Genomic DNA, 15,437 nt, shown 5'->3' with positions numbered 1-15,437 from the left:
ATGAGTTAAATTGTAGGACCCAGAGCTGGTGCCACAGAATCGTTTCACGTGTGGACAACCCACACATTTGGTATCAGTGTTGTCTCAGAGTAGTGAGGGTGAAGGAGATACATGGAAGGAGTGAGGTTTTCCTTCTTAAGAGCTTGGCAAACTTCCCTAAAGGGCCAGGTAGTAAACATTCTAGACTTGGCAGGCCATCAGGTCACCCACTGCAGCGCTTTCTCTTGAATACTGTAATGAGAAAGCGGTCACAGACGATGTGCAAACAAAGACGTGTGGCAGCGTCACAATTAAAATGCATTTATACAATCAGATGTGGGCCAGAATTAGCCTTTGGGTCACTGCTTGGAGTCCTCTGCCTTAGATCCTGGAGGCTGTGAGGCTGTGACCCCTGTCTTGGAACTGAGTCTCTCCTTTATCCTTCCGGGTTGAAGGAAACTCCTATCTCAGGCAACCAGCGGCAAGTAAAAACTTCATGACATCCACACAAACTCTGTTCCAAGAGAACCACTCATTTGCATCAACATGAAAAACAGTTTTGGCTTTCTCTTGTCCTGATTTCCATTCTGGATCAGCTTTACCTTGGAAAAACCAATTTAAGCATCTCTGCTGCTGTTGATTTCCTCATTTGTTTTCTCCCAGTGAAGAATTCTTAAGCAACCTGAAGACCTCGAAGAAACAATGAAATTAGAGCTGTTTTTGTTGTCCTGCTGATTCTGTAGCTGTAGACGGAGTTCTCAGGCACAGTTCAAGGTTAAGTGACTTCTTTCCCTCTCCCTATAGCCCTTCTGTCAGGGAGACTAAGGGGCGGGAAACGGATAACAGAAAAATTATCTCCACTTTCCCATCTCAACATCGACATCGCTGTTTTCTTTCTTTCTTCCCTACTTCCTGTTATAATGGGAACTTCACAGTTCAAGGGGTTCTGCAGAGTATTTGGCAGAAAATGCAGTTTGAGCTGCAACTTGCTATAAGAATAACAGCGACCATTTATTGGGAGCCTACTACACGCCAGTCCTTTGCCAAGCGTTTTATGTGCATTATCTCATTTAATTCTTGCGACAGTTCTTTGAGAGAGGCACTATTCTTTCCTCCATTTCTTGCAAGGGAAGCAGTGGTGGCAAGAGGTTAACCAGTTCCCCTAGGTTCACAGAGCCAGAAAGCAGCAGAGTCCATTCTGAACAAAGGTCTTTCTGACTCCAAAGCCATTTCACCCAGCCATTAGAGCAAGGAGCCTCTTACATCTAGGACACTCCCCATCCCCACCCCTGGTTTGCACTGTCTGTGCACCTTCTCTCTGCCCCCATTGTGATGAAAGGAAATGACCTCTCTTCTAAAGGGTGCCATAGAGATTATCGACATTCTTTTAAGGCCAACCCCACATAATAAAGTACTTCCATTGATGTTCTAGTAAATAAGTTCAAGACAAGATAGAGGGCTTAATTTCAGACAAAACAACACATTAGGTGGAAGCAAGTGCCACAGAGCTAACTTGATCAAGTGTCTACACCTGTGGGATCTTCCAGAACACATCCAAATGTAACACTGCAGTTGAATGGCTGCACACAGATAATGTAGCATTGACATCATCTCTACTTGACTGCATGCTTTGTGAATAGTGTGAACAGTGCTGGAGCACTTCCTGCCTGTCAGGTATCCCCAAGCATTCTACTTACACAACCATGTTGAATTCTCTACATCAGTCAGGACAGTCTAGGCTCTGCCATGGAAACAGGAGACTCCAAAGTCTCAGAGGCTTCTAACCAGAGGTTTAGTTCTTGCTCATGCACCATCTCGGTTACAGGCAGCCAGAGACTGTTTCTCTGAGAGCAGGCACTACCTGGAACCGTCCTGGTTGGTATCTGGAACATTCTCGGTTGGCATCACACAGGGAGACAAACAGGGGATCATTCTAGAACAACTCGTACTCACGACTTGAAAAAACACTGAAGGCACAAACCCACTCAGTAATGAGTCAAAGGCCTCATTTTTGATAGAAGTATACCATTTCTGGGGCTCTATGGAGTGCTGGGCATACCACACTGTAGGTGTTTTATAAATATTTATTGAATATCGAATGGTTTCCAGGAGAAGTGTACATGAGGTTCAGAGTCTGCCCTGAGGACACAATAGGAAAAACTGCTAGAAGTCTAGGGATAGAGGGATCCCTGCAAAGAATTTTCTAGATTGAGTTTGTCACTGAGGACACAGAACACCAACATGCTGGCAAACAGCCAAGACGACAAGAAAGACGAAACGCTAGCGCAAACTGTGTGGGTCAAGGTTTAACTAGTCTCGCAGTGAATGGGGCTGCCATATGGAATTGTTTTTATTTGCTGTGGGTAATTTTCTGTGGAAAGGCATCCTCCTAACCCAGCATAATGAAGCCGATTATTCGTGCTTAGAATCAGCAGCAAGAAAAAAAGAAAGAAATGCAATCATAGAAACACTTTTATGAGTGAGCTAAAGCCTTAGCTGGATTCCATCAGTGGGGACCATCTTGGATGGACCACCAAGGAGATGACAAGGGCTGGATTGTCAAGTGCACTGACCAAGAGCTGAAACCAGATGAGAGGGTTTCTTATCCCAAATACACACACTGAGTCGAGAGTGAAGTCTTCTTAGAGGACCCTGGTGATCTCCAATCTTAAAGACAGATGTAAACAGTTCCTGATTGGATAGCTTCCTGATGGTCACTCAGACTCCTGAGAGTGGGCCATTCATTTCATGTCCAAATGAATGCTGACCCCTAAGAAGACACTTCTGAGATCTGAAAATTGGATAGAGGATGCTCGGGGAAGAGAACTGACTGTATTAATGGACTTGTATGTTGGGCTGGATGGATCTTGGCTGGCATCCCAAGGGTAATGGTGAAGATTCCTTACAAGGGGACACTTGAATTACAGAAAGATCCCTGGGAAGATGGGTGGAGAATGGATGGAAAGACAGGGTGTTAGTCTTACAGTGGCCCCAGTGCTTGAAGTTGAGTGTGAGAGGCCAGCTGAGCAATGAAAGATGAAACATCAATTTTGGCTGTAGGGATGCGCATACAGAGGAGGGGAGCTGTATTTGCTTGCTAGGGCTGCCGTAACCAAGGACAACACTGGGTGACTTAAACAACAGAAAGGTACTATTTCACAATTTCTGGAGGCTAGAATTCTGAGGCCAAGGAGGGAGCAGGGCTGGCTCTTACGGAGGGCCGTGAGGGATAGATCTCTTCTGTGCCTCTCTCCCAGCTCCTGCTGGCTTGAAGCTCATCTTTGCTACTCTTTGGCTTGTGCCACATCATCCCAACCTCTGCTTTTATCTTAAAAGCGCATTTTCTCTGTGTCTCTTCACAAGGTCTCTCCTCTGGGCATGTCTATGTGTCCAAACTTCCTCTTTTTACAAGGACACCAGTGATACTGGATTAGACCTTCCCACCACCACCCTACTCCTGCATCACTGTATCTCAACTAATTACATCTGCAAAGACCTTATTTCCCAACAAGGACTCATTCTGAGGTACTGGGGTTAGAATTTCAACAGACAAATTTGGGGGGGGGGGGCACACAACAACTCATTTCAAAGGTATTTTGGAATTTCAATTAAAATGACTTGGTGATCGATTTTAGTATTTATGCATCAACATAGCTGTCAGTTGATGGAAATATTAGCATACAAGGGGAGCATCTGCAATTTAGCAAGGGGTCAACTTAAGTGCCAGTGTCCTTTCTGGAAGCTGAATTATGTCACCTGGCCAAAATTCATATGTTGAAGCCCTAGTGCCTGGTGTGTCAGAACGTGACTATATTTGGCCTTTAAAGAGAAAATTAAGGTTAAATAAGGTCACTAGGGTAGGGCCTAATCCAATGCACTTGGCATCCTTTTAAGAACAATTGGTGGAGGGGCACTTGGGTGGCTCAGTCGGATAAGCATCTGACTGCAGCTCAGGTTATGATCTCACCATCTGTGAGTTCGAGCCCTGTGTCAGGCTCTGTCTCTCTTGCTTTCAAAAATAAATAAAACATAAAAAAATTTTTTTAATAAAAAAAGAACAAGTGATGGATGTGTGAAATACCTTGACTGTGCTGGTCATTTCGCATGTCTTCATATATCAAAACATGATGTTGTGATCCCTAAATATATACCATGTTTATGTGCAAAGTATACCTTGATAAAGACGCACAAACTAAGAAAATAAAACAGAATTGGAGATTAGGACACACATAAACACAGAAGCAGCATGGTGTGAGGACACAACGAGAAGACATCCATCTATAAACCAAGGAGAAAGGTCTCAGAAGAAATAACCCTGCAGACACTTTGATCCCAGACTTCCAGCTTCCGGAACTGCAAGAACATAAATGTGTGTTGTTTGTGCCACTTTGCTATGGCAGTCCGAGTAGACTAACACAGTCCTCATTAATCTAATGTTCATTTATGGTATTGTGCCTGACTAGTGCAGGAGATAGATCCTTGGGACTGGGGAACATTGAGTCTTTCCAGGTAACTGGATTCTTATCCGTCAAGACACAAGATTAGTGTTGCCTATTAGGGATCACTGGTTTGCAAACTCCAGCAGATCTAAAGCTCAGAGGAAGAAGCATTTGTAGGCATCCCACTTGAACAAGCCCTGGAATCCTAAGTGCCGCCATGTTGTTTGCCTCTGGCAACTAATGCCATTTGAATTTTTAGACATCATGTTTGCTCAGTGAGTAAAAAATGTGTTTTATCCATCACTGAAAGGGGAAAGATGTTGAATGAAAGAGAGGACAAGAATGAGAAAGAGAAAAGCAAAGGGAAGAAGGGAAAAGGGAGAAGAGGAAAGTGGATAGAGTATGAGACAGAAGAGCTAATGTATCTGCGGCCAGTGTCTCAGCCTCCAAAGACATTGGAGGCTGGATCATTCTACACTGTTGGGGGCTGTCCTGTGCACTGTAGGATGTTTCATAGCATCCCTGGCCCCCACCTACTTGACGCCAGTAGCACGGACCCCCTCACCGCCAGGTATGACTAGCAAAAATGTCCCTGGACCTTGTCAAATGTCCCCTGGTAGGCACCATCTATGCTATGGTCTACAGTATGATTTCTCATAAAATATGTGAGCAATCCTTTACATTTTTTTAGAATAAAGGGCAGAGGTGAAGAAACATAAAAACACATAAAGACAGGAAGACAGGGACATAGGCATGGGCCCTGCAGAGTCCCACACTTTGGGGGTCTTAGCTTGCAAGGATGTGGCAGATGTGACGAGGGGCTCAGCATGTGCTATGCTGTATTTATCAGGCACAATTACAGCTGCGACTTATGCTTCATGCTTCAGATGGTGGGTTCCGTTTACACGTAACAGTGATATCACACTTCTACCAAAACACTGTCCTCCCTGCTTGGAACACCACTTGATGGTCCAAACCAAACACAGTCAGAGGTAGGGGTTTAACTTCATTTTCTTAATTGGCTCAAGGGCATCCTACTTTTTTATGTCATACTTTTCCTTGGCTAAAAGGTAGTAAAGGGTATATCAGGTCTTTATCTCTAATTGTTTTAATGACATCAGTGGGAATCTAGGAGGCAGCCTTATTATTCACAGCTAAAAGCGAGGTGTGTTCCTTTGGGTGGGTTACTTTCTGAGTCTTCATTTTCTCCTTCGCAAATGGGATAAAAATAGTCTCTCAAAGGATTTGTTGTGAGGATGGAGATAGTAAGAAAAGTGCTTCGTACAGGCCCTTTTTACCAACAAAGGGTGACCAGAAAGATAAAGGAACTAGATATTAAGTTATATGAGGAGTAATTAAAAGATGTTTCTTTTGACAAGAGGGGGCATAAGGGCTGTCTTCAAGCAGCTGATGGGATTCTATGAAAAGGAAAGGATCTTTCCAAAACACAGAACTAGGGACAAGAGAGGCATATTTAGGTTCAAGAAGTTTTCCAACAACTGTATCCACATGGCTAACTACTGGAGAAGGAAGAAGGTTTTCCTCATGAGAAATTATTGAGCAGAGGCTGTTTGGGAAACCTCTTCAGCTGGATAAGAGAAAATTTCTACACATCTATCAACACCCAGCCTACCTGAGGAAGGCTGCCCAGATCATCTTGATGGCCCAGCCTGAACTGAGTATCTTGAACTTGACTTCCCAAGATTTTATAGTAGTTACCTGTTTACCTGCCTCTTTCCACACCTACATGGTGATTTTACAGTAATTACCTCTTCACCTGCCTCTTTCCACATCTACACAGGGAACTTCTCCAGGAGAAGAGCTCGGTGATTCACTTCCTTAGCCACACTGCCTTTCTTAATTCCTGGAACCAAACAGATGCTCAGAAGATGCCAAAAAGGAAAAAGAATTGCATGTCCAGAAGATATTTCTGATTTGGGGGAGAGGATTGACGTTGATTGCCTATACATTTCCATCCAACTCAAATATGTGATAATTTCTTCAGTTATATTTTCTAACATCCGACTTATTTTTACCAAGGCCTTGTCAGGCTGAATATTGAGCAACAAAACAATAGCTTGAAACCAGAAGGGAAGAAAAAAACAATCATTTCACTGCTTTTTTTTTTTTTCCATACCATGTCCAATGGCCCTTTTTGTGGTAGGCATGATTTTTCCCAGGGACTGGTCAATCTGTGAGTCAGTTGGCTCAAACAACTGGTTCTGGACTGACTCAGCTTCCTGCCTTCTAGCAGTGAGTTGATGGTCAAAGACCTGTGAGGGGATTAAGACTTGCAAGGAAATCTGTACCGAATTCCAATAACAAAAATATTAAAATAACTTGTCTTCGAGTTGTACCCAGGCTTGTAAAGTCTCATATTATGAATTTCTATCCTATAGTTTCTGAAAGATGAAAAGCTCTATGACCAATTGAAGAAGCTAGTGGGTCTACCCTTATGCCTCTTTTCTGTACTTCGAAGTTCAGAAGATGTAGGACATCTTGTTGGAGAAACAAATAAAGTACTGTGCCAAAGATGGCTGTCGGGATTAAAACAAGCTCTGGTCTCTAGCTTAGAGACCCCTCTTCTGGGTTCTTCCTGCCCTGTTTGCCTCTTGCGTGAAAACCCCCACAGATGTGGAAGCTGACAACTATAGTTGTCCTCCCCACTTGCGTTCAGCATTCAAATCTTTGGAGAAATGGTCTCCTCTGACCCACTGGTGTTAAATAAATCTCTGATCCATCAAGATCTCTGAGTGCTGCTTGGTTTTTCCACCAGCATTCCAGCCTGGTTCTGTAACATATTTGGTTCCCTGACCGGGAAACCCAAAGGTGCTGGCCCACTGTTGCCACTGGTTTGGAAGAACGGTGAAGTGGTGACTGAGCAAGAAATCGCCAGAGAGAAGGTGCGCCCTGCCTGAATTTTGGCAGTCTCCTATTCGGTCACCTTGGGCCAGCCCTGCTCTGTTGTTGCTGATGGACTCAAAGAGACCTGGTAGGTGAGGGCCTGGACCCAACATCGGAACCACTAAGGCCAGGGCCCTAAAGTAGTCAGGCCCACCCAAAAGGGTGGAAGGGGGACCTGATCAGTCTCCGGAGACCTTAGTGGTCTCACAGGTAGAAAATTTCGCAGGAGGGAATGTAATAGCCTCTGGTGTGTTTGTGTGTGTGTGTGTGTGTGTGTGTGTGTGTGTGTGCATGTGTGTGTATGTGTATGTGTGTGAGAATGTGCGGCTCAGCCAGGCTTGCCAGGTGAGTTCAAGTTTGTGGCTCCACGGATGAGCACCTTTAAGGTCCCCAAAAGTCTATGGAGTCTGAGTGGGCTCTCCTGAGTCGTGGTAAAAGCATAAGGTCCAGGGCAGCATCAGATCAGACTCTGATTGCAAGTCACAAAGCTGAATCCACTATGGCCAGGCCTCACCTAAAGTTTCCCTTGGGAATGCAACCAGTGGAGTATCTGATTGGTCTTCTCATCCGAGGGGATACCTTCACTTTGTCTGTCTCTGTGACACCGAACACGAGAAAGGAATTAATAATGGGATCAGAACAGAGTAAGCCTAAGATTTTAGAGGTCATGCTCAAAAATTTTAAAAAGGAATTTTCAGGTGATTATGGGGTGAAAAATGACACCCGGGAAGGTAAGGACCTTTTGTGAACTAGAATGGCCCATATTCAATGTAGGATGGCCCCCAGAAGGGACATTAGATGCTCAAATAGTGCAGCGGGTTTGGCTAATAGTCACTGGGAACCCAGGTCACCCTGATCATTTCCATACATTGACTCCTGGCTTCAAATTGCCCGAAATCTTCTGCCTTGGGTGTAATTCATCCATAGCAAGCAGAGCCAGGCAAAGGTTTTAGCTGCTTTATCCAGGGACTCACCCAGGGAGCCAAAGAAGCAACCCACTGCTCCCCTAGTGTTTGCAGGAGACCCTGAAGAAGATCCCATCTTTCTGCCTCCTTATGACTCAACAGGCTCCCTCCCTGCTGACCCTGAGCTTGAAACTCCTCCCCCGTCTGTCTCTCCACCACTCCTGCCACTGCCCATCTCCTCTCCTCCCCTCTCGGACCCAGAGAACCTCCTCCCCACAGGGGCCAGCAGCCAGATTGCACCCCAGACCCAGACTTAATGCTCTCCAAGTACCTACAAGGGAGACAAGAGAGCCTGAAAGACAGAATTAGGATCGAACAGTCCAGCCCAGCCATTCCATGATGTATTATCAACCTTTCTCTACAACTAACCTCCTCAATTGGAAACACAACACTCCATCATACTCTGAAAAGCCACAAGCAATGGTCGACTTGATGGAGTCCCTCTTCCAGACCCACTGACCAACTTGGGAAGATTGTCAACAGTTACTCCATACTCCATTTAATACAGAAGAAAGAAGAAGAACGAGAGAAACACGACAGTACCTAGAAGATCACGCACATCTGGGATCAATGACCCTGCTATCTGGGCTCAAGCTGCCATGCCTGAAGAATGTCTAACATCGGATTTCACCACAGAAGAAGGATAAGCCCACATCCGATGATACAAGGAAGTCCTCCTTCAGGGAATCAGAGCTGGAGCCCAAAAGCCCACAAACATGACTAAAATACCGTCAGTCACATAGCACCCTGGGGAGTCTCCCGGATACTACTATGAAAGATTATGTGAAGTATACCATGTATACACCCCGGTTGACTCCAAGGCACCAGAAAGTCATCAACAAATGGTGAATACCTCTTTTGTGGCACAGGCTGCCCCAGATATCAGAAGAAAACTCTGGAAGGTGGAGGGCTTTACCAGGATGAATATCACTCAGCTGATAGAGGTCACCAGTAAAATTTTCATGAACAGAGAAGATGAAGCTGAAAGAGAAGCAAAGACTAAAAAAGAAAGGCACCCTTCTCGCAGCAGCACTAAAAGAAACAGACACTGCAAAGATAGGAAGACCCCAATCACCAAAAGGGGGGAGGCACAGAGCCCCCTTAGCAAAGGACCAATAGTGCAAAGAGAAGGGACACTGGAAGAATGAATGTCCGAATCAGAAGGGGCCCTCAAAACCCAGCCAATATTGGGAGGAACTTCGATGCGAAGAACCTCGTTGGTCTGGCTGGAATAGAATCAGACTGAGGGGGACAGGGCCCTTTCTCTTGACCCCCATGAGACCACAGTCAAAATGAAAGTAGGGGGCTGAACAATAACTTTCATGGTTGACACTGGGGCTGAACACTCGGTTGTTTCTTCCCTGGTGGCACACTTCAGCCAAAAGATGATAACCATACTTGGGGCTACTGGGACACAGGCGATGCAAAAGCCCTCTGTCAAGCTCAACAGTGTGAACTTGGGAGTCACAAGGTCCAGCATGAGTGACTTACTTGCCTGACTACCCAATTCCTCTCCTGGGCCAGGGTCTGCTCTACAAGCTTGGGCCCCAGATAACTTTTGAACCCACTGGACACACTAGACTCCAATTAAACCCAAGGTAGGAGGAAACCCTGGTCTTGGCAATTACCCTGCCAAGGGCAATTACCCTGCCAGTGGAGACTATTCTGAGTACAGGCCCTACCCTGTAGCCCCTCAGAATTCAGGCTTACATTCCCCTCTGTATGGGCTGAAGATAACCCACCTGGACTAGCTTGGAGTCAGGACCCCATCATTGTTGACCTGATCCCTGGAGCCCAACCTCAGAGACAAAGGTAATACCCCCTTCCACTCAAGGCTAGAATGGGTATACAAGAGCACCTGACCAAGCTCAGAGAAGCAGGTATTCTAACTGAGGGCCAATTGGCTTGGAATACCCTGCTCTTGCCAGTCAAGAAACCAGGAGGAGGATACAGACCAGTACAGGATTTGAGGGCCATTAACAAAGTGACTGTTTCCTTACAGCCAGTGGTTCCGAGCCCATATACTCTCCTCAGCCAAATTCCAGGGTCAGTCGTATGGTTTACATGCCTCGCCCTAAAGGATGCTTTCTTCTGCCTCCGCCTGGCTCCTCAAAGTCAACCACTGTTTGCCTTTGAATGGACTGAGTCCGTTACAGGGCACCAGATGCCGCTGACCTGGACACGACTTTCCCAAGACTTCAAGAACTTGCCCACTCTTTTGGGGGAAGCACTAGCTGCAGACCTCGCTGACTTTCCGAGGGAAACCACAGGGTGTGTCCTCCTCCAATATGTAGACGACCTCCTCCTTGCCAGCGACACTCAAGAAGACCCAAGAAGAAAGGTACCAAGGCCCTCCTGCAGCTCCTATCCTACTTGGGGTACCGGGCCTCTTGGAAAAAGGCACAGATTTGTCAGCAGCAGGTCCAATACTTAGGCTTCCTCCTCACAAAAGGAAAAAGAGAACTGGGACTGGAAAGGAACACACTGCCACAGCCCCAAACAAAACGAGGTTTGTGTGAATTTTTAGGGGCCGCAAGGTTCTGTCGCATTTGGATTCCCGGATTCTCAGCCATAGCAAGGCCCTTCCATGACCTGTTGGGAGGGCCAGACTGGGAGCCCCTTGCATGGACTGAGGAGGCAAGGGATGCTTTCACAGAAATAAAGTTGGCTCTGGGACGAGCCCCAGCCCTGGGTTTGCCTGACTTAGAAAGGCCATTTAACCTCTTCATACATAAAAAGGACAAAATAGCCCATGGAGTGCTCACTCAGAGCATGGGGCCTTGGCAACGGCCAGTGGCCTACCTGTCAAAAAAACTTGATCCTGTGGCTGCAGGATGGCCACCATGCCTCAGAGCGCTGGCAGCCACAGTCCTGTTCATCAAGGAGGCAAACTCACACTGGGACAAACACTTAATGTTAAGGTCCCACATGTGGTCATGTCCCTCATGAACACTCAAGGATATCTTTTCCTCTCCAATTCTCGGCTGACACAAGACCAAGGCCTTCTCTATGAAAACCCAAGGGTCACTCTTTAAACAGTAAGAACACTAAACCTGGCCATCTTCCTTCCCACAGAGGAGGGAGAACCTGACCATGACTCTTCCAAAGTAGCGGATGAAGTCTATGCCAGCCACCCGGACCTCCAAAACGAGGCTGTAACAAGCCCAGAGATCACCATGTTTGGTGATGGGAGCAGCTATTTACAAGAGGGCAGCCGAGGAGCAGTATATGTGGTAACCACAACCACCAAAATTCTGGAAGCCAAGGCCTTGCTGGAAGGGTGCTCAGCACAACGAGCTGAACTGTAGAGCTTAACCCGAGCCCTCATCCTTAGCAAAGGTAAATGAGTTAACATCTACACTGATTCCTGGTATGCCTTCTCTACAGTGCGTGTACATGGGGCCATCTATAAAGAAAGAGGCCTCCTTACTGCTGCAGGGAAAATGATCAAAAACAAGGAAGAAATACTAAAGCTTCTTGAGGCCATATGGCTGTCAGACAAGGTAGCTATCCTACACTGTAAGGGACATCAGAAAGGATATGACCCTATAACTCAAGGAAATTGCCTGGCCAACAAAACAGCCAGACCGGCTGCCTGTGGTGGTCCAGGCGAAGCTCCTACCTACACTATGACTCTTGCACCCCAGAGGGAAGCCTCCCTGCCCCTGTACACAAATGAAGAAAGAATTGGGCCTCAGCAGAAGGGGACACACTAAGCAAAGAGGGATGGTGGGTCATGCCAAATGGGAACATCTGTGTCCTGTCATCTATGTGAAAACACCTAGTGAAGGAATATCACCAACTCACACACCTAGGGAAAACTGAACTAGAGGCCCTCCTCAAAAAGAACTACTGTACCAGCCAGCTGCAGGCATTATGCCGAGCTGTCAGCGACCAGTGTGTAACGTGTGCCAAAAACAATGCTCGGTCGGCCTCACGGCCCTCGCCTGGAACACAAAGGATGGGGGCCGCCCCTGTCAAAGACTTAGAGGCGGACTTTACTCACATACAACAAAATAAAGGGTTCAGGTACCTTCTTGTAATCATCTGCGCATACTTGGGATGGGTCGAAGCATTCCCAACCAGAACAGAACAAAGTCGCAAGGTGGCCAAAGCTCTTCTATGGGAGATTGTGCCTCGGTTTGGTCTGCCCTTAACCATACACAGTGATAACAGACCTGCATTTGTGGCAGACATTATATAAACCCTGACAAAGTCCCTCAACATTACCTAGAAACTGCACACTGCTTACTGACCCCAGAGCTCAGGGAAAGTAGAGCGGATGAATCGCACCCTCAAAGAAACCCTGGTTAAGTTCCACCAAGAGACTAATCTCCCATGGCCAGATTTACTACTGCTGGCCCTCTTGCATGCCCAGTGCACACCTGGGCACTAGGATTCTCCCCTTTTGAGTTATTATATGGGCGACCCCCCCCTCCATGCTTAGGAAAACTCCCAGGAGACCTACACCAGACTGAAGACAAGGGAATAAGAGAACAGCCCCAGACCTTGGGTGCAGTCCTAAACAAGTTACAGAGATACACCACAGAGAGGGCCCCAATTTCCATAGGGGACACCTATTCACCCATTTCTTCCAGGAGACTCTGTGCGGGTCAAAGATTGGAAGAGGGAACATCTTAAACCACAGTGAACTGGGCCTCATACTGTTATTCTAACAACTCCTACAGCCCTTAAAATTTCAGGTATCACCCCATGGGTTCATCACTCCAGAGTTAAGAAGGTCAACTCAGAAGAACCTGCAACCTGGCAAAGTGATCCGGATCCAGTCAACCCACTTAAATTGACCCTCAAAAGGGACACTGGCCCCTGAGACCTCCGTCCCTGCTCCAGCCACACCCCGGAAGCTGGCTGGCTGGCCTGCACACAGCAGAAGCTTGAGGAATCAATGCGTGAACCTAGCCCAGGGGTTTTGATGCAACTCTGCCAGCCCTTGCCCCTTACTGGTGTCATAGCCCTGATCTTACTTCTCACTGTTGGACTGATAGAGATGGCACCAACAAGCTGGACATGGGACAAAAGATGCATGTTGGGTCTCACATACCTCCTCTGGATGGGAGGGCCATTAAATATTGCCTGTATATTATGGTAACCTCTCTCACCCTCACAACTGCCGCTTCCCCCCAGGATTGTTATATGACAATAAGGGGGTCAAGGGCATTCAGCGCCTTCACCTCCCTCCACAAAGATGGCTACAAGGGAAAAACACCCACTCTCTGTCAGTCACCTGATGCCCCAAGGACTAAGTATTGGACCGTAGAGATAACCCAAAATATCAGGAACCCATGTCACAAGAAGGGCCTCCAGAGAGGGAAGCGAGCTTGCTACACTTACCTTCCTCAATGGGGTATCTCAGACAGGGTAGGGTTGCAAGACAGGGCCCTCGAAAAATTTATAAAGGATATCCAGGATAGGGTAATACAAGCCATAAAGGTGACTACTCCCCCGGCAGCCTACCAGGGTTTGAACCTTTCAGCCCTCAATCAGATGTTTACCAATTTCCCACTCCAGCGTTGAGCCAACACTACTCTACAAGTCTTCCATAAAACAGATAATCACACCCAAACCTGGTGGATGTGCTTGCCCCTCAGCTGGAGGGCTTTCTTAGCCACTCCCATCCCTTTGACCTGAGAAGCTCCTGAAAATCTCAAAACCAACACCTCTGTCTTAATTGGAGCCCTGGCCACTGGGGTCCGTCTCACAAATGCTGACAATCTAATCTGTACAGTTGCTGAAGGTATGAACAGTACCTCTCTATGCAGAAGAAATATAATCTTAAGGAGGAACACAACCCTATGTTCAACCCCTGGGGTGTTCTGTGTTCTAATTTGGCCTACCAATGCTTAGAGGCCAACTGGACTCAGATACTTTAGTCCATCTTCCTAACCCCAGAGATGTCCGTATATACTGAAGATCAGTTCCCAACAGCCTTTAGCCCCAAGTCCCAGGCTAAACAGGCAGTCCTGCTACCTGTTCTGATAGGAGCAGGAATTGCAACAGGAATAGGAACAGGAATAAGAGGCATAGGTTCATCTGTAGGACCATACCATAGACTATCTCAAGAGCTCAGTAAAGACATGGAACAGGTGGCAGATTCTCTGGTAACCTTACAAGGCCAAATAAACTATATGGCAGCAGTGACCCTCCAAAATAGGCAAGCCCTTGACCCCCTCACTTCAGAAAAAGGAGGGACTTGCATCTTTCTGTGGGAGGGATGTTCCTATTTCATAAACCTGTCAAGAATAGTTACAACTAAGATTAAGGAACTCAAGGAAAGCATTCAACGTAGACAACAGGAAAGTATCAATCAATGCAAAGGATGGGATCTCACGGATTGGGCATCCTGGCTTCTGCCCTGGCGAGACCCTTCCTCCATAATTTTACTTGTATCCATCAGCCCCTGTATACTGAATGCCATGGTATGTTTTATTGAAAACGCTGTTGCTCGCCAAACTACCGCACATATCTTAGCCTTCCGAGAGTACCAACCTGTAGGGCTGAAAGGTGATGCCTACTAAAAGTTTTTTTAAAAGGCATCAAGGGGGGGAATGTTGGAGAAATAAATAAAGTATGCCAAAGATGGCCGAGGGGACTAAAACAAGCTCTGGTCTCTAGCTTAGAGACCCCTCCTCCAGGTTCTTCTTGCCCCGTTTGCCACGCACGTGAAAACCCCCACAGATAATGAAGCCGACAACGAAAAATTACCCTTCCCACTTGTATTTGGTGCTCAGATCTTTGGAGAAAGGGTCTTCTCTGAGCCCACCGGTGTTAAATAAATTTCCAATCCACCAAAATCTCTGAGTGCCGCTTGGTTTTTCTGCCAGCGTTCCAGCCTGGTTCTGTAACAATCTGTACTCTTTTTAAACCTCTTAGCATAGTGGGCCATTCCCCTGAGCCAGTGGGCAGATGACTGTTTGCAAGGTGGCAAATAAATACAAGTTGCAAATCTTGGATGGAAGGTGAGAATTATTTTCTAAGAATGGCTTATGGGGAGGGATTGAGAGAGGAAGAAAAGAACTGGAAACTGAAAAGCTGTGAAATCATTGGAATGGAGGGTGACATTCTAAAGTGTTCAAAAATTTGCATTTTGCACTAGTGTCTAGGGTCCTGGAAAAAACACTTATCGGGAAAA

General features: G+C 46.5%; 1 long non-coding RNA gene across 1 annotated transcript; it reads left to right on the top strand.

The window, feature by feature from the left end:
* The first annotated feature begins 229 nt into the window (after positions 1 to 229).
* LOC123382526 lies at positions 230 to 7,162 on the top strand. Its single transcript, XR_006591008.1, has 2 exons — positions 230 to 753; positions 6,818 to 7,162. It is a non-coding gene; the product is annotated as an uncharacterized LOC123382526 (long non-coding RNA).
* The last annotated feature ends 8,275 nt before the right edge of the window (positions 7,163 to 15,437 follow it).

The sequence above is a fragment of the Felis catus genome, chromosome E3 (genome assembly GCF_018350175.1).
Source record: "Felis catus isolate Fca126 chromosome E3, F.catus_Fca126_mat1.0, whole genome shotgun sequence".
In the NCBI taxonomy this organism is placed as follows: domain Eukaryota; kingdom Metazoa; phylum Chordata; class Mammalia; order Carnivora; family Felidae; genus Felis; species Felis catus.
This window is presented reverse-complemented; position numbering and strand designations above follow the sequence as displayed.